Here is a 19,553-nt window from a genome sequence, read left to right as displayed (position 1 = left end):
AATTTGTGGCTGACACCAAGCTGGAAGGGATTACAAACACTTTGGAGGACAGGATTAGAATTCAAAACAACCTTGACAAATTGGAGAATTAGTCTGAAATCAACAAGATGAAATTCAATAAAGGCAAGTGCAAAGTACTGCACTTTGGAAGGAAAAATCAAATGTACAAATACAAAAAATGGGGAATAGCTGGTTATATTGTAGTATTGCTGAAAAAGCTCTGGGGGTGATAGTGGATCACAAATTGAATATGAGTCAATGATGTAATGCAGTTGCAGCAAAGGCTAATATCATTCTGGGGTATTAACAGGAGTAGCGTATGTAAGACACCAGAGTTACTTGTCCCACTCTACTTGGCACTAGTGAGGCCTCAGCTAGAATACTGCATCCTGTTCTGGGCACCCCATTTTAGGAAAGATGTGGACAAATTGTAGAAAGTCCAGAGGACAGCAACAAAAATGATGAACGGTTTAGAAAACTGGAGCATGTTTAATCTCGAGAAAAGAAGACTAAGGAGGGGACCTAAAATATGTTAAGGGCTGTTGTAACAAGGACTGTGATCAGTTGTTTTCCATGCCCACTGAAGGTAGGAGCAAGGGAAATATAGGTTAGATGTGAGGAAAAACTTTCTTATTATAAGTATAGTTAAATACTGGAATAGGCTTCCAAGGGAGATTGTGGAATCTCTGACATTGGAGGCTTTAAAGAAAAGTTAGACAAGCAGCTAACATGGACTGTCTAGGTTTACTTGGTCCTGCCTCAGTGTTGGGGGATGGACTAGATCACAGCCACTGACTTTTCAAATTGCCAGGGGGTGCTCAGCCCCCGCCTGTACCCCAGGCCCTTCCCCCAACTCCACCCCTTCCCTCAAGGGCCCACCCCTGCCTCAACTCTTCCTGCCCCTGCCCCACCCAACCCCGCCTCTTCCTACCCAGTTCCGCCCCTCCCCTGAGCGCATCGCATCCCCGCTCCTCTCTCCTCCCCCCCAGCCTCCATGGATGCCGTGAAGCAGCTGTTCGTGGCGGGCGGGAGGTGTAGGGAGGGAAGGGGGAGGCTCTGAGCTGTGAGGCCGCTGGCAGGCAGGAGGTACTGGGGGTGGGAGGGCACTGATGGGGGCTACCGGTGGGTGCTCAGCACCCACCATTTTTTCCTCGTGGGTGCTCCAGCCCTGGAGCACCCACGGAGTCAGCGCCTATAGACTAGATGATCTGTCAAGGTCCCTTTCAGCCTTGCATTTGTATGACTCTGTGAAAGGTGGACGACAGTGTGAGGCAAGAAGGAATGGTAGCAAGGTGTATTAAATATTAATTAAAACAATAAAAAATCCACCGAGGAGTTGCCAAGACTCTGTAAAATGATCACCACAAAGACTCTGTAAAATGATCATCACTTTTGCTTCTTTCCCCTTTATTGTGCTGGGATGTTTGTCTTGTTTGTGAACCACTTGGTGATTCTGTTACCTTGTTTACAGATATGGGGTCCAGCTGGAAGCTACAAATGGGAAAGAAGGCCAAGGTGATCCCTTTCTAGCTTGGTTCCCTCCAGAGGTGCCTATGTCTTATTGACATGCAATGGTAGTTGAGTGCCTAATTCTCTTAAGTGCCTTTGAAATTCCAAGCCTGAGCCTTACTTTATCTGAGGCTACTAATGACAGCTGGGAATGGAATCTCATATCCGTGCTTTAATACATATGTTATAGCTAGTCACAAAATGAACAACAATATCAATTTTATGCTTAAACTTTCCAAGTACCTTTAATTCGGGTAACCTTCTTTCCTTAGCCGTGTTCTTTGATGACATAGAAAAGCTGATTCTTTATGCTGGGTCAGAGACTGGCTCTTCAGTTTGATACATTTGTTTCTGGCAAATAAGCTTTTAGGGCTTGATTCTTTGCAATGCCAGAGCTGCACAAATGGCCCTTAGGGCTGCACTAAAGGGACGGATAATGATTCCCCGGGTGTGGAAGAATCCTTCGATGGTGTAAAGTCAGTAACCTGCTCCCTTCCTCAGTACAGGGGGTGTGCTTGGTCACTCTGATTTGCACAGGATGATGATTCAGTCGCTGGATGGCCCCAGATTGGGGGAGACTGAAAGATGGCTTAGAACCTTTGACTCCCTTTCCTCATCAGATGTGCTGAGCGTGATCTGGGGACTTAGCCATTAGATCTGTCCACATGAAAAGTGATTGTAGATTTCAAGCAACTTCGTTTTCCTTTTCTAAAATGCATGATAAGTCTATTGTGTCACATTCGTTTTGTTTTATGACACAGGTACAGTGCTTGATACTAGTCGTTTCTATTAGCCAGTTTGTTTTTTATTTAAATATGCAGTTATGTAAATTCCATTAATGTCACTGCTCAGCTGATTAGGTATCGTTCTTAGTTTCCATTCATCTAATTAAAAAAAAAAGCACCTTCAATTAAAGATGTTTTCTGAAGAATTTATAAAAGGGATTTTGTCGTGTTAAAATATATTTTTTTAAAAATTGAATTTCCTTTCCTATGGTCCAGATAACATGTTAACTGTATAACTTTTGGCATTCACCTGTTACCATTAAACTCTGTGGATTTTTAATAGCTCAATTTCTTATTTGGTGGAGAATATTAGTAGGATGAAGCCTATCCATATGAGGTGCTTGGTCTCAGGTGCGGCCTTTGAAACCTTTGTCTCATTCATTGTCTGGACTATCATTAGGTAGATGGGTATGTTCTCCACAGCTCACTAGCTGGATGACTTCCAAAGTATTCAGAGTGTCTGTAAGTGGCCACGGGATAAAGGGACCCAAGGTGGAGAAGACCTCTTGTGCCCTTGTAATGGCTGCCATGTTGGCCCACACCCGGGGATTGAAACGGGGAACCTTCAGAGCAAAAATCATGAGTTGCTGTGGCTTGAGTTGAAAAGTCAAGGCTCTGTAGCCAGGGAAGGTAACAGATTCATGTGGTCTGTGGAGTTGTCACAGAGAGGGTCACTGACCAGTGGTTTATACTGGCCGTTGCAAATGGGAGTGAATGCTGAATTAGTCCCGCCATATCTAGGCTGGGATTTCCTGTGGATCGCCAAGTTTATATTGTTCCGAGTCTGCACTTCTTGCAATGGAAGAAAGAAAGCAAATCTGTTGATCAGGTCTTTCCCGCTCAATATAGATATTGGATTCTACACTGTAGCTTTGAACAGTTACACAAACATCTGAGTTAAAGCTATTGTTAGCCCCTTTACTCCCAGGCACAAGCAGAAACAGTACAAATGTGTTCTGAATGCTGCTGACTTGGGAGAAGAGAGAATATGGCTCTACTCTTCTGTACTTATCTGCTCTTTTTAGGCAGTATTTCCTCTCCTTCCTACCCTTCGAGCCATGGACCCTCCCTTATGCAATTGCCAACCGCAATCTATCTCCAGGTATACACAATAAATACATAGAATAGCTATTTAGTTTTTTAAATATATAGCCATTGAAACTTGTTGTTATTTCATCGTTCCCTCATGAAAATGTCTTACTGAATTCCACGGGGTTACAAACCCTATAGAGATTACTCTACAATCTACATTGAACTGGCTAGGGATAGCCCTGCTTTAGAATGTCTATAGGTTCCTTTAAACATTCTGTAGGAAGAAATTCTTTCCATATGAAATTCTATAGGCTTTTGGAGTCATTTCTAGAGAATCTTTTATTTCTGCAGCACTTTCTCGGTTTAATCCCTATTATATTTGATAGCTCTTTCCCAGAAGGCGGTGTAAAATAAAAGTAATCTTTTAGGTGTGATCACAACAAAACAAACAGGGTCTGTGATCTTCCCTGGATATGTTTCAGCAGAAGCAAACTAACACGTATCATTTGAAGAGGCCTGTATATTGCTGTTGACATCACTGATGATGTTGTTGCCCAAAGAACTAACCAAAAGGCATGTATGATCAGTTTCTTCTGTACTTGAAACACCAGACCAATACAGATGTAATAAAGCTGGCTGAAATCAGGGAGAAAGCAATTTGAGAATATTCCATCAACACGTTTCCCCCTATCTTTGTCACTTTTTAATGGAAAGTTGAGAATTTTTTTTGAAAACTTTCAGCCACTCCTACTAATCAGTATATGGGCAAAATATATGTTGGTTTTTTCAGGCGCCTAGAAAGGCCTAGTAGAATAGAAAATAGAAACAAGGAAAAAAGGAATAGAAAATCGTTAAACCAGTCTGAAAAAAATAGTTGACAGTGGTGAGTTTTCTGGCCATCATTCCTGGTCCCCAGAGCTCTGAAAATGGCTACTTTCAGACTGACTTAAAGGCAGTTTTGCTCTTCTGCCAGGAGAGCTTGTTAACAGTTGAGCAGGAGCATGCTCTGTGGAGTTTTAGTGAGTTGAGGGACAGCAAAGAATCGAGTTCTATGGTTGTGCTTCAGTGCTCCAACACAGTGTTACAATGTGAAAAGAAAAAAGCAACTTGTTAAAGAGATTCTAATTGCCCTGGCTAGTGGTGAGAGGAGGCCGACAATATAGTTCACAAGAGTTTACATAGTTCTGGATCCTGAACCACTTAGAATGGAAGAAAGAAAGAAAATCTGTTTGATCAGGCCTCTTGCACTCAATATGTATATTGTATTCTACATTAAAGCTTTTAACAGTTACATGCACATCTGAGCTGAAGCTATTGTTAGCCCATGTGATGGATTAAGATCAAGAATGTTAATGTTATCCAAGGAACACTTTTTAATGTATATTGCAATTGTATAAACAGGGTCACCAGAGCTAAATGGGATGTCAATGACCTATGAAGATCATAAAGTAAACAAAAGATCTTAAAATAAGCATGTAACCTGAACACCTCTGGGGTTGCTGTATATCAAAGGCATTTGCTTATATAAAGTAAGGGAAAATTACTGATTGGTAATGCTGTTTGCTGTGAGTCCACCTCTTTCTCTATTCTGCAAAGAAAGTCCATCCTGATGGACAGTGACAGTGGTAGTTTCTGCCCACTAGGGAGCAAGGAAACTAAGGCCCTGATTGACCAAAGAACATGATAGTTAAGCAGGTACTTAAGTCCCATTGACTTCAGTGGGAAATCAAAAGCCTTGTCATTCCTAGGCAGTATAAAGGCATCAACATACCAACTTCCTTCTTGGTCAGTAAATTCCAGACCCATTTAAAAATAATCCTAAAATAAGTCCCTAAATAGGGAGGAGAGACAGAGAAGCAAGCTGGGGAGAGAGAGAGAGAGCAAAAATGGTAGGTAATTTCCCTTTATCATACATGACTTCTTTGGTCATGCTACAAAGAAAACCTATCCTCATGGATAGCAGATGTAGTGGTCAGTAGATGAGGAGGTGGGTTTACTCTGTGTACCAGCTCCTACCACTCTTTGGCTTAGACCGTGTCCTTTCATGCTGATATTGCTGGATGAAAGTGTGTGAAGAGGACCACATAGTATTTTTTCCTATTTTACCTGAAGATCATTCAGCTCTCTTTGCCCTCATGATGTGATGGGTACAACCTTCTCTTAGTCTGGAAGGACATATGGTGTGCTGTTGGCAAGCCAATCACTGATTTATCTGGCTATAGTGGTTTCTGAGGGTTCAAAAACAGATGGATATTTTTACTCCCCAAACTCCTTGATACAGTGTAACTAGAACTCAGGTACAGTCCTAGGGTACTGGCCTCAGCCTTATTTAATCATTTCCACCTGTGCAAAGTGGGTGCAAAATGCTACTATTCTAAGTGGTGGAAAGGACTACACACAGTGCAAGACAATTGAGAATCAGGCTGTGATTGTAAACCCCCGTCTGACTCTTGGAAGATAAATCTATGAGGCTACTGATGTTCAAAGTGGTCATTTTAGATGCCAGATTGACATTACTTCAGCCTATATAGTGAGGGAAGTAGGTACTCTGATTGTGCCCGTATTACCTTCAGATTTTTTCAGGAGAAAATTGGCTTTCATTTACCCTGGGGATTTACCATGAAGTTAATGCAAATTGTAATATCAGTTAGTTCAGAAAGGTCCCACTGAGAAAAATAGACTAGCAACTTGAAAAAATAAAGGATCTAAATAGTTGCATTGACAGGTTTTGGCTTCCACATTTTCAATCAAGTGCAACAATGTAGTTATCTAACAGCTTGGATTTCTTTGTAGGATGTGGTAAGAAGGGAATGAAATTTAAATCACCAGTATGCAAAATTATCCCTGCTACTTCAGCAATCTCTTTATAACATGCAAAAATGCAACTGTTCTCGGTTACAAATATTATGATGGTAATCAGCAATTTTAAGTTCATCCAATAACTGTTAGGAAAATACTTGCCTAAAAGATTTTTTTGTTTTTGCTGGCATTGGATTACGGTCATTATTGGCTTTGAATTATATTCAATATTAATTTTACATTTCTATTTTCAAATATTTTGGGATGTTTTTGCTGTGATGTTTTCATTGCTAAGCATCACAGTAGTTCTAAGGTGGCTGTACAGTATGTAACAACTTTAATCAAAATGTCTTTAGTTTTTCTGGGAAACAAACAAAAAATATGCACTGAGACATACCTTCAATTTACCAAGAAGTAATCCCAATATATTTAAAAACATGAACACTAAGAGAGAAACATTTAAGGCCATGATTTACCCTGAAGCTATGTGCAGTGACCCCACTGGGAATTCTTGTCAGAAAATGAGGTTAGATTGAATATAACCTTGTGTATGGCATTTACAATAGAAGGACCAGATCCCACAGCTCACACAAGCAGTCCCATTGACTTCAGTGACACTACCAATGGGAACAAGGGCTGGAGATCTGGACCCCAAGGACCAGATTTACAAAGATATGTAGGTACCTAAAGACATAAATAGGAGTGTTTGTAAATCCCACTAGGCACCTATGTGAGTTAGGCAACTAACTCCTATTGACTTTCAATGGAAGTTAGGGCCTAGATCTTCAAAGGTACTTAGACACCTAACTCCCATTGGGAGTTAAGCACCTAAACACTTTTGAGTATCTGGGTCGCAGCTCCTAACTTGCTTAGACACTTCTGTAAAACCACCAGGCAGCTATTTGCATCTTAAGGTGCCTAAATACATTTGTGAATCTGGCTAAGGTGCTGTGTGACCTTTCACACAGATCTTCATGCTAGAACTACTATGTAGTAGGGATAGATCAGCTTAAAAATAGGGGTGCATCTATGGAGGTGTTTTAGGGTTTAGGACAGAGGTCCCCAAACAGAGGGGTGTGCCCCTCCTAGGGGCACATGGAGGAACCTTCAGGGGGGTGCAGTGGGGCTTGGGCCAGCCCCCGTGTTGGGGTGGGGAGGGAGCAGTACCTAGCCCTTTCCCGCCCCCAGCTCTGCTCTGCTGCTGCCCGCAGCCAAGTCCCCAGCTCCCAGCCCTGCGCCTGCCCCGTCCCCAGCCTCGGTGCAGCTCCACTCCCAGCCCCGCCCCCATCCCCAGCCTCAGTTGCTGGCTGTGGCTCCATTCCCGGCCTGGGGCTGAGGCTGAGGGTGGGGCTGGGAGAGGGGCCTCACCTGGCCACGGGCCCAGCTGCCAGCCTCCACCACAGCCCGGCTGTGGCTCCACCACGTCCTCAGCCACAGCCCCTCACCCTATCCCCGTCCTTGTCTCCCCACCCACCCCCAGCTGTGGCCCCAGCCTCGGCCCCCTTACCCCTGTCCGCATTCCCCCCGCCCCAGACATGGCCCTGCTCCAAGCCCCGGCTCTGGTGTGGCGGGGTGGCATGGATGGGGTTAAGAGGGCATGACCCTCAAAAGTTTGGGGACCACTGGCTTAGGATGAGACTTTCATGGGGGGAAAGAACATTACTCTACATCTTCCTAGGCATTCTTCCATCATCCTCTAAGGCATCTGGTGCTGGCCTCTTTCAGAAGCAGGATGCTAGCTGGGTTTGAGCCTCTGTTCCTATATGTTTAAACAGGCCCCTGGGAAAAGTGGGCATTTCATCTCCTGTTGCTGATAGGTTAAGTAGTTGGGAGTTGTAGAAAGAACCGGCCATGAAGGGAGCTTTTCTGTTGAAGATAAATGAGTTCCCTTACTTCAGCTACCTGGCTTCTTTATGACATCCTGGCAGCCACGTTCGTTTGTCTCTCACTGAGAGACAGTCAGCACCGCACTCTCAGCACGGCAGGCAAAATAAACCCATCCAAACTAAGTAAAACACTCGAAAAAACATTGCGAGATTTTTGTTCATGAATTGTGGTTCATTTTAAAGTTTATATATAAAGACCCTTTATGTGGCCGGGGAGGCGTGCTGTGTGGAGACAGTCTCTCTTTATATTAGCCCCAGTGAGCTTCTTCAGGGATACTGTCTTGGAAAGGGAGCAAGGTCGGGTAGGGGGACTGAACTCTTTAGAAATATATTCTGATTCTATTTATGTTGTTCTTGTCATGAGGCTTTAGATGATACTGGAACTTACTAAGCTTTTCTGGTCCATCTTTGTGGATTCAATAATAGGCTTGGAGTCTGAGCTTTCCACTCAGTGCATTAGAACAGGGGCCTTCAGGGATCTAGTTATGGCTTCTTGATTTTCAGCCCTGGTGTAGGTTACAGCAACCAAGGGGCTGCTCTAACTTAAGCCAGCTGGCTGTGATCACTATGTCACTTGAGCAAAGTGTAGTGTGCCCCTCGCTGGACCAAGTGTGGGGAAAAGTGTAGCATCCAGATAAATTGGATCCCCCAGCATAGGGGGAATTCTCAGCTGGTCAGATCCAGCTGCTTTCTGGTGCAGGACCCTGGTCCTCCAAGCAGATCTATCAATGCAGATGCCTGCATCTTGCGCAGGGCTCCATGGTTGTCAGGGCGCTGCAGAAGGAATCTGCTGGATTTGATTGTAGGGTCATGTCCTATGTCAATGGTGTGTAACAAAGCAATGTTTTTATTTCTTTTCTCCATTTGGGTTCTTTTTGTTCAGCTTGGATATTGAAACTGGGAGTGTCATTTTCATATTCTGGTTCACATGCACTAGTGTTTCAGCTTCCATCACAAGCAGAGGATCATTGAAAGAACGTTTTTCACTGAATTTAAAAAAAATTACAATATTTCTTTTCATAGAAGAGTTTGTAAACCTCTTGTAGTAGAAAAAGGTGGGCTTTAAATTACTCAACAATATCTATTTCACTAAATTACTGAAGAAAAAAAAAGGGATTTTTTTAAAAGCCTGTTTTTTATTTTTTAAGTTTACAACCAAAAAAAAATCCTCATAATCATAACAAGAATACATTCACAACAACAGCAAAAATGTCCATATAAATGATCACTGACAATTTTTATTCTACACACTGTTTTTGTATCAGCATAACTATAAGTTAGGGGTGTGTCTCCTGCCTACTTCTGAAGCTGAAAATTGCTGGGAGTCTGAATTTTCTCATGCAACTTAAAGACTCAGAGCTAGTGGGGCTGAGATGGAGAAAGGGTATACATGCATGTGAGTGTGTTGCAGCTGAATGATTGAATAATAAGAGACTGATCTTAGACCACCAAAGTCAATGATCACTTTCCTACTTACTTCAGTGGGTGTGAGATCAAACCCAAGGTTTGGAATTTACAGACTTCCTGGAACCAGAATCTTGAATCCCGGTGTCATCTCCTTCGCCCTTCATCCTTCCAAAGTAGATATATTGGGCTACCTCCTCTGGGGGTGTGAATTACTATAGCTGCATTGGAGTCCATAGAGCCATGCTGGTTCACACCAGCTGAGGATCTGCCCCTGAAATTCTGGGCAACCTATTCAGCCTTTTGGGTCTGTGTAAACATTAAAAACACCACTGAACTTTTTGGAAGAATGGGAATTTTGCCAAGTGTTCCTGACCCAAAAATATTCCCTTCCCCCATCTTATGCAGAGCTTGGTGTGTGCCAGTTGACTGCTTCCCTCTACCTCAGCGGCGGCGGTAGCTCAGTGGCAGGGAAGTGATCTGTTAATTAGGAGTACTGGTCTCAAGGGTGTTAAGAGGTACCAGAATCTTTGCTTTCCTACAACAACATCAACCGGATAATTGTGGCTCAGAGTCAGTGTAGAGTAACTCTGGCTTAGGGTTATTAGAAGAAACACAACACAAACAATTCTTTTAGACATATAGTGGCTGCTATTTTTTTAATAAAAAGAGAGAAAAGAAAATAGTTAAAACATTTAAAACTTAAAAAGTTAAGTAAACCTTCATTTTAAACCATTTCCTTTATTCTCCTTTCCCTCTAGCTATAGAGAGTCTTTTAAAAGGAATTCCTTTGCTTGTCAGTCCATCACATGGTATTAAATGTCCTTGCTGGGGAAAAGAAAGTCAGTTTTAAGTGACAGCTTAAAGTCGGATCCTTGTTCTTCTTAAGGCAGAAAAAAAATAAAAAAAACCCCACAAATGCATACGTAGGGGGAGAAAGCAAATAAGAACAAAAGGTGAGAAAATGCAACTTTTCTCTCCGATGCTTGCAGTTTGGTTGCTGGAAAAATCACAGTATGCAACTTTATTAGTCACTGCAGAGCCTGGCAAACTGAATCAGGCTTTAAGGGCATTGGGCCAGATCCTCAGCTTGTGTAAATCAGCCTTACTTTAGTGTACCAATGTATACCTGGCCCACTAGTTTTTAGCTTGACTCTTTAGTCAAAGCAAAGTCTTGAAAGGGTAGATTTTCCCTGGCCAGGTAAGCTGGGGCCTCATTAGACAGATGGTAAAAAGAGAAAGAAAGGAAAGAGGTAGGAGGCAGAAGACTTGAGAGGACACTGACATACTGGGGAGGAATATTAGATTTACATCCCAGGTGTTGCTCAGGATTCAGCCAACCCACTGGAGATAATGAGCCATATCCTTAGTTGGAGCAAACTGACATAGCTCCATTGACAGTGATATTATCTGGTTCCCCCTCCTCATCTGATCTGGTCAGAACATCTTTCGGGAGCAGGATGACAGTGTGATGGTAAATCACTGGGTCCCAGCAGGTGATGACAGCATAATAGCAATGCTGGCTGGTGCTTCTTTACATTTCTTGCCACCCACTCCAAGCCTAAGCAAGCTGTGACATGCTCCCTGAAAAGCAATGTGCAAAAAGAGGGACGGGGATGGGGAGGCAACCTTGTCCCATCAGAACTAACCGACTAAAACAAATAGCTGGTGGTCACATATATGGGCACTTCCTCTTATTTTAACACCGTCTCAGTGTTGCTAGAACAGTCCTGGGTCCTCACTAGGAGTCTCTAAACACCCTTGTTGCACTTTTTCCCATGCCAACACATCCAGCTTGCATAATTCTTAAATGCCAACTTGTGCTTATTTTTACACACTATTTTGACATAACGTGCTTATGGGTGCTGCCTTTCACCTGCTTAGGACAATTTAAGATACTGACCCAGGATACAGTTCAGCACAACAGTGTTTCCTCTACATAGGCAGTTTGGAACGCTCGCGAGAGACCTGTGGGTTAGGAGGTGCCACGTTCAGCCAATGCGAGATATTAATTATCCATCAATAATACATGATACGAATAAAGAGCTTGCAGCCGGCATCCCACACCGCGGCGCTAAGTATTCATTTGGAACCACCTATGCAAGTCTAATTCCAGCCAAAATAATCTCCTAATCAGTTATGAAAATTGTAGAGACTGTCAAGGGCTCAGTGTGGGGTGATGGAGCTGAGAGCTGTGGTTTCTGGCTGAAACTTTAAATCTGTTATACCTGGAAGTGGGCCAGAACCACAAGGTTCAAATCTGGATCCAACCTTCCTCCAAGCATGCAGGGATTCCGACTTGGGGTACCACTTCAGGTTTATTGCTAGTTTTAAAGCAGGGCTACTGTTTGTTTTGGGCAACTGCAAGTCCTATGTCTCCTGTGTGCCAGGCAATCTTTATCTTCTTTTGTGTGCCGGAGTGGTTCAGCTGCATTTGTGGCACTTGTAATCCATATTCTAGTACTCACCACATTCTGGGCTGTAACAAGGGCACCGCAGATCCCCATTCCCTGGAAACCCTCTTCAAAAAATGTCTCTTCTTTTTGCTTGGGAGAGGGAGAAAACTTCTGATGAAGTGAGCTGTAGCTCACGAAAGCTCATGCTCAAATAAATTGGTTAGTCTCTAAGGTGCCACTAGTACTCCTTTTCTTTTTGCAAATACAGACTAACACGGCTGCTGCTCTGAAACCTGTCAAGAAAAACAGAATATTTTTAAGAAAGGCTTTTTATTGAAAGTTTCTCTTCTTACTTGCAGCCAATAACTTTACCTTACAGGGCAGATCTGCAAAATGGGCAACAAAGAGGCACTCTACCCATGACTTCTTCCCCTGCCCACAGTTGGACATAACCTCAGTCCTGGGTGCTACAAGTAGGGATGGCAGAGAGCCAGCATTGTTGGCTCATTTGCTGCCAGGAGATTCTCCCCGTTTTTGGGGGTGGGGATGGGGGAATCCTCAGCTAGCCAGTTAAGCCAGGTTTACAGCTCTTTTTCACTGCTGCAGCATTGCAGAGGGCCCTGGCCCCCAATCTCCTAGTTAATCCTACTTGTGTAAAATTAGATTAAAGCTTTCTTACTTGAGCTATGCCATGATTTAGATCCTGTAAAGAATTCTTTTGCCCATTATCTTTCATCAGTAAATATTTCATTTTTAATGCACTTGCATGGAAAAAACCCCCCTGATGTCTGTTCAAAGCATTATGGATATATTTTTGAAACCCCTGGAAGGTTTAAAAGGTGATTTTGTTTTTGCTTTAACTAGAACTCAAATTACTGGCATTTCAGAAAGCATTGGAATAGAATTCTTGAAGTGCATTATGTAACGAAAGGAGGAATTTTTGCAAAACATCCATTTACTTAGCTTGTCATGCTGATTAATTAACTAAGCTATTTCTCTCCTTAGAGTTATGCCATCTTAGAATGATAGAGGGTAATATATATCACATTTGTACTGTGGGGTTATGTGGCTTTACTGTCTCAAGGGAACATACATGTTCCATAGTACAGCAGACATTAGTCCATTTTAGCCTGGTACCCCCTCTACATCAGTGGCCAGAACCTGTTGCTTCAGAGCAAAGTGAGCCTCTTCCACCGCCATCTGTCTAATCTATCTACCTACCCTCTGGCTATGGCATTGCCATGCAAGCCACAGGAGTCTCACTCTCCCCAATGAGTCCTGAAACAAATAATTTGCCTAGTGGGTAGTACTAATTTTTAGACTTAGTGTGATTTTTTCCCACAGCCTGCGCTGGCTAATCCTTAGAACAGAATCAGCCTCAGCTTTGGCCTTCTGGAACTATTAAAGGACTGTTTGCTGCCGTTTGCTTTGCAAGCAGTGGCCAGGAAGCCTGGAAAAAGAACAAAAATGATCATCATAAGGAGGCAAGCAGAGTATCCATGGCATAGAGTCTCACACAAACTAGGGAACAGAAGGTGAAGTTCATTGAAGCCCAGATTTATAAATCCTGGGCTGAATGAGGCGTGTTTCCAGATGATGTCTGGGTCAGAGGTGTTTGCCTTCCTCATCATCAAAGTTCTAGCTCATGTGCATTAACATTGTATTTGAATGGGTAACCTTGTGTTTTTAACGCTGCATAATGCAACCTGATGTGTGTGCCCTTTTGCATAATAAGCACAATAAAGCATGCAGTTGGTACCCAAGAATGACGGGCTCCTGCAACCTCTTGTGTTTTGTTTTTACTTTCTAGTGGTAGGTTGAGTTTTCATGGAAAAAGGGTGGGATAGTTGTATACAGGGCACCCTGGTCAAATGGTTTATGGATAAGAAGACCTGAATCCTAGTCCTATCTCTGCCAATTGGACTCCCTAGTGTAAGTTGGCTTACTTCCACTGAAGTCAAATATTAACTAACTAATGCTCCCAATGCCATTGACATCTGTAGAGTTGAACATGCTTATAGCAACCATGGAGCTGGCCCAGTATGGGATCTTGGGCAAGTCACTGGTCTGTCTCCATTTCCCCATATGGGGATGTTTTGTGGATTAATTAGCTAATGTCTGCAAGTTGTTATCTATATCTTTTTATAGCTTATAATATCAACAGATGGCATAGGAATGTTATGAACAACGATGCATGTAAAATCAAGACATTAAACCAAGGATTCTATATTTTTCTATCTTTACACTTATTACAAGGAATGTGGCCAAGTAGGAAAGCCAATTCTATATTTTCCTCCTGCTTTGCGCAATGATTTACCATTAGAGTTGCAGAAGGATGTCTATTGCTTCAAATATTGGGGATTTCCAAATTCACTGGTATTAGGCCCTGATGCTGCAATTGACAGTGCGTGGGTGGACTGCTGTTCTTGTGCAATCCACCTGAGCCCTATCAGGCCCTTAGTTTGAATCCGTTTTAATGCTTCCAGCTCTAACTAGGTAACTTAGTACCAAAGGAATAAAATAATTTTATTTTAAGATTTAAAATTTTATTGAAATTGTCTCATAAGCGATTTTTAGCCTCCAAAATGAATACATTCAATTATAGAAACATAATTTGTAATAAAGAGCACATGATTTTAACAAACCAATCTGGGAAATGTTTCCACACTAACACAAACAGAACAAACGTATGTTAGTTTCCAGAGGAGATGAAAGAGGCCAAGTGTAATGGGAGCCTATTGTTTCATGCTGCCATGTGCAGCCGGCGTGTGGAGAATGAACATCAAACTACAAAGGTGAGGAAGAAAGAGCGAATGATGAGAACCATAGCCAAGAAAAATAGATATCACAGAAAGTAAAGGGGTATGCTAAAAAAAATCCGCATTAGGAGGATAAGCAAATGAGCTCTAAATTGCTTTCTTTCAGTCTCTTCAGTTCCAGGTTTATCTCTCTCTTTGTTTAGCAGGTAAAGCTCTGCTCTTCTCTCCTGGAATATCTTGCTTTTCCTTTTCTGTCATGATGATGCTCTCCAGAGCTTAGCCAGACTCCAGTGACAGATAGCAGAGGAAAAACCTTCTCTATCATTTCACTTCATGCCCACATCTAAGATGAAACACATGAAGGATCCAGTTAAAAACAGACAACTCTTATTTACTTTTTTAACCCAAAGAATGACGTTAATCCACTGTGCAAACAGATGGAATAAATATGGGGAAGGAATTTAGAGCCTGATTCTTCACTAGCTTAAGCCAGTTTTACATTAGTGATACTATTGCAGTACAGTTATACCAGTTTTACGGTAGTATAAGGGAGTGAAGAATCAGGCCCATATTGATTAGTTAAAACTGTACGGCCTTATTGAACTTTTGTGGATATAAATCAGTGTTCTGACCAGCCATCAGTCTTCATCAAGATTTCAAAAGGGACTTAGATAGCCTGATTCTACTCTCACACCAGTATATATCAGAAGTAATGGAGTTACACTTGTGTAAAGCTTATGCCCTGAATTTCTTCTAGCTGATGCATCAGTGGATATTTTCTTACCAACTATTTCCTTTTCCTGTAGCTATTTTTTTCTCTCTCTACACTTGTTACAAGGAATGCTTCCCAGCAGGAAAGCCAATTGCCCAGATTCTGTCCTGACTTAGCCCTGTGATACCCCGTTGATGTGAATCGAGTTGTGTGGGATATGTAAGAACAGAATTTGGCCCAGTGACTTTAACTAAAACGTTTCCAAGATATTTCCTTACCCTTTCCTCTTTTAGGCATGCAAGATGCCACATTTCCACTGCAGCTCTTTCCATCATTGTAAAGAAGGACTTTTATGACAGCATGATTGATATTCTGCGTGTTTGGTATCTTTAACCGTGAGTTCTGAATCCACAGCACCATGAAATACGTTGTCAGTGGACCATTGCTGTTTCCTTAAAAGTTCAGTAGTTTTTTTGAGAGTAAAACTGACAGTAAAACTAGCAAAGAAAACAGGCTTATATCTGTCATATTTACAATTTATAAAAACGAGGCCCAGATTTTTGGGTTATTTTAGGGCAAAGGGTGATGATGACTGTTTCAGTGCTCTTAGTGACACATTTAAAGTGGTGATTTATGCAGCCTGACATGGACTTTAATTTAGCTCATGTTACATGTGAAGTAATTCAGTCCTTAATGAAGTGCACGCCGTATGACATATCAAACATGTGAGCTGACAATCATTGCTTTAAAACAGGCCTCAGTTACATTTGCTTTTGTCATTGAAATTGGGCATCAGTTCATAAACGTGAAGCAAGGCAGGCTGACCTATCATTCTCCCTGAAGTATGGTAGTGAAAAATGTGAGAGACACACATTAAAATAAACAATTGTCATGGGTTAAAGGGAAAAGGAGGAAAAAATTACACACAAGCTGTAAGATACTTCTAATTTGTTTATATATTTTTTAAAAACTATGTACATGTAAAAAGTAAGGGAGATATTAAAGCCACATCTACTCTCTGACCTTTGAAATCCCTTTGAGGGACCAGCACAGAGATATTTTTGAATGTTAAGGGAAAGAATTTGTGTTGTACACACTCTTAGATAAATTGAGCCAGATCCTCAGCTGGCATAAGGCATAACTATGTTGGTTTCAATGGAGCTATGACCCTTTACACCACCAGCTGAGGAACTGGCCTCATGTTTGCATTCCAAAGGGCTTAATAGAGCGGCTGTGAACCAAAAAATATGTAAATCTTACTTTTAATATTTTAGGTACAAAGATTTATCCATGGTGTTTATCAACAAGGACTGAAGCTGAGTTTCAAGTAATTCTGGTGAACAGTATTTAAGGGGGAAAAACTCAGAGCCAGACCCTCAGCTCAGGTCGAGTCACCTTTGTGCTGTGCCACTTAAAGCTCGTAAGTGGGTAGGTGAGGAGTTCCCTAGCCAGAGGGCTCCTCTTGTAGGGTAAAGCTTTGTGTGGTTGCATTTACTTCACCTGATTTCCCTCCTCCACGTAGGGCCCATTCAAATGTGTGAGGGCAGGTAGAGGAGTGTGTGCTGGGTGATGGAGATTCTGGGAATTCTCAGTCTGCCCTAAATTACACTGGGGGCTTTCTTGGCCCCTAGCCAGCCCACCCCAGGATTAGGGAAGGCAGAAAGGTAGCTCAAAGGCTCCAATTTGAACTGCGACACTTATGAAGGTCACATGCAATAGGAAGCCATCATAAAGCCTGAAACTTCTTAAAGAACATGATTTTTAAAATGATTGTCTTTCATACAGAACATGTCCCAAAATGCTTTAAAAGTGGTAAAATTGCAGGAGTAGAAGGGACAGATTAAAAGATCTAGGCAAGGGAGAAAAGAGATTTTGCCACCTGAACTATTAGAAAAAAGCAGTGAGCTGATGAGGCTGAGAGACACAAAGAAGGTTGTTTTGGATGGAGGAGCAGTAGAGGAGAAGTCCATTGGACCACCAGCAGCTTTAGTACAAAGAGGAGGCCACTGCTAGACAGTCTGAATAATGAACTAAGGTTCCCATCCGGCCTAGAGATCTGAGCAGGCCAATCCCTTTGTAGGATTAGAATCAACATCAGAACAAGCTAACTTATGTTGATGTGAACCTGGAAGAACGCCCACTTCATTTTTGACATGTGACAAACAGAAATATATCACGTTAGTTCACATACTGGCAACTCAAGGGGCTGATTCTGTGAGGTGCTGAGCCACCTCAACACTTGTTGACTTCAGTGAGAATTGAGTTTTTAAAAAATGGTTGAAAATGCCAAAGTAGGAAATGTAGTCTTTGGCTGCAACATAAGACAAAAAGATCTCCAAAACTGGAAGCGTGTAAAGAAAATAAAGGGATTCAAAGGGAATTCAGGTTTATAGGAAATATTGGTGATATCCATTTTCTCCTTCACTTTTAGCATGTATTTTGTACTTTACATTGGATACTATGCTGTTTTCATTAATAATGCTGAAGAAATTGCAGAACATGAAGAAACTGAACTTTGATCTTTTATTCTAACATTGGGAATGACAGTGATTTTGCTTTCTCTTACAGGAAGCCAGCTATTGCATTCTGCATGGATACTAAACTGGAGAGGAGCTGAATTGATAGTATGTGAAATATTTGTCTAGTTTTTAAAACAAATTGCTGATTGATTAAGAGCAACTGTTTGGCTTTATGGTAAGGTCATGGTAATTAACTAGAAACAAAATACTTTGCAGAAAATAAAACAATCCCAGGAATAGACCACATAATAGCAAGTTTAAACAGAGACGGACACTTTACAGTTTTGTAGTTGTTATTACATTTGTGGGATGGAAGTTTTAAAGGAGTCTGAGGTAGAATCGTTTTGTCCAAGTTTCAGTGAAAACTGTGGATTTGGTGACATCAGAATGTTATGCAAATTCATGTTGGTTTCACTGGATTGTTTGTATGAAAAAAGAAATCCCCCAAACTTCTCTCAGTTATTTCATTTTGACATTTTTGAAACAAAACGTTTAAATTTGTTGGTTCAAAATGACTGTAGTTTTGACATTTCTTTTTAATTGAATTTTAAAAAGGGTCAAAATTGAAATAAAATGTTTAATCTCCAGTTAAACAACATTTTTTGTTTTAAATCCAAAATGTATGTATATATTCAAGCCACCCAAAATTCTTTAAAAAAAAAAAAAGGTTTTGGGCCTATCCAAAACATTTTTTTTTTTGCAATTGCCACTTAACAATAAAATAAAAATCCATTATTCTCCCAGGTCTTGTCTAAGGGAGTTAGGTGCTCAAATCCCATGGATATTCTTGTAGGTTACTTTGAAAATTGTGACCGTATTCTATATATTACATTAGTGGAAATCAATGGAATATTTTTGGGGCAGCCCAAGAACTATTAAACAGTCTGAGTTTGCTCTTTATGAATGAAGCTGATGTTTAGTTAACAGTTAATTTTAATCAAAACACAATATGAAAATTTCAATGGTTTGTTATAGTGTTATTGTCAGAATGAAATCTATTGAAAAAAATACACATTTCCATCTCCCTGTACCATTTATTTTGTTGTAGTTATTTCCAGTGTAAATCCTTTGTTTTAAAGATTAGAAATTCTGGCAGATCCATTCCAGGAGCAAATATGCACAAAAGAAAAAAAAATCTCAGCATAAGAGAATTTTTTAAACAATTGTTTTCAATTCATTTGGCTTCTGTGTTATGTTAAATTCTGTACAGAAAGCAGGGATGAATTTAGCCTATATGGGGAATTTTAGCACTTCTAAATTTCAGAAATGAAGTTGTATAGCCATTTAAATCATCGTCTCTATGGTAAGGCTTTCATGTTCTAAAAACATTTAAAGTGGCTGACTTATTAATATTTGAAACACAACTATTGCTCAAGTACAGTAACGTTTCCCATAACTTTGTTTACTATTCAAAACCATAGGTAACATGAGAGGTGTCCATTCTATGGATCAAGTATTGTATACACTTCGCACTTGTAACAATCCACTGAGTCTGCTTATAATATATACTTTAAAAAAAATCTAATTTAGAGACATTCTAGTCTCTCATGAAGAATATGGACCAAAGGCTAGGTGAAGCTGATCTGCAGAGAGTGAAGATCAGGAATGTCAGTGCAAAGTGCCTGAAAAAGTCACCTTTCACTCCCCTGATGCTTTCTGTGCTGAGCCCATCCTCCTGTGCTGGGTTAGAGCAACCTGAGAACTGATGCTGTGCAGGGACATCACAGCCATGCCCCCTTCTCCCTGCCATGC

This window comes from Natator depressus, chromosome 3 (genome assembly GCF_965152275.1).
Source record: "Natator depressus isolate rNatDep1 chromosome 3, rNatDep2.hap1, whole genome shotgun sequence".
Lineage (NCBI taxonomy): Eukaryota > Metazoa > Chordata > Testudines > Cheloniidae > Natator > Natator depressus.
Note: the sequence above shows the minus strand (reverse complement) of the source record.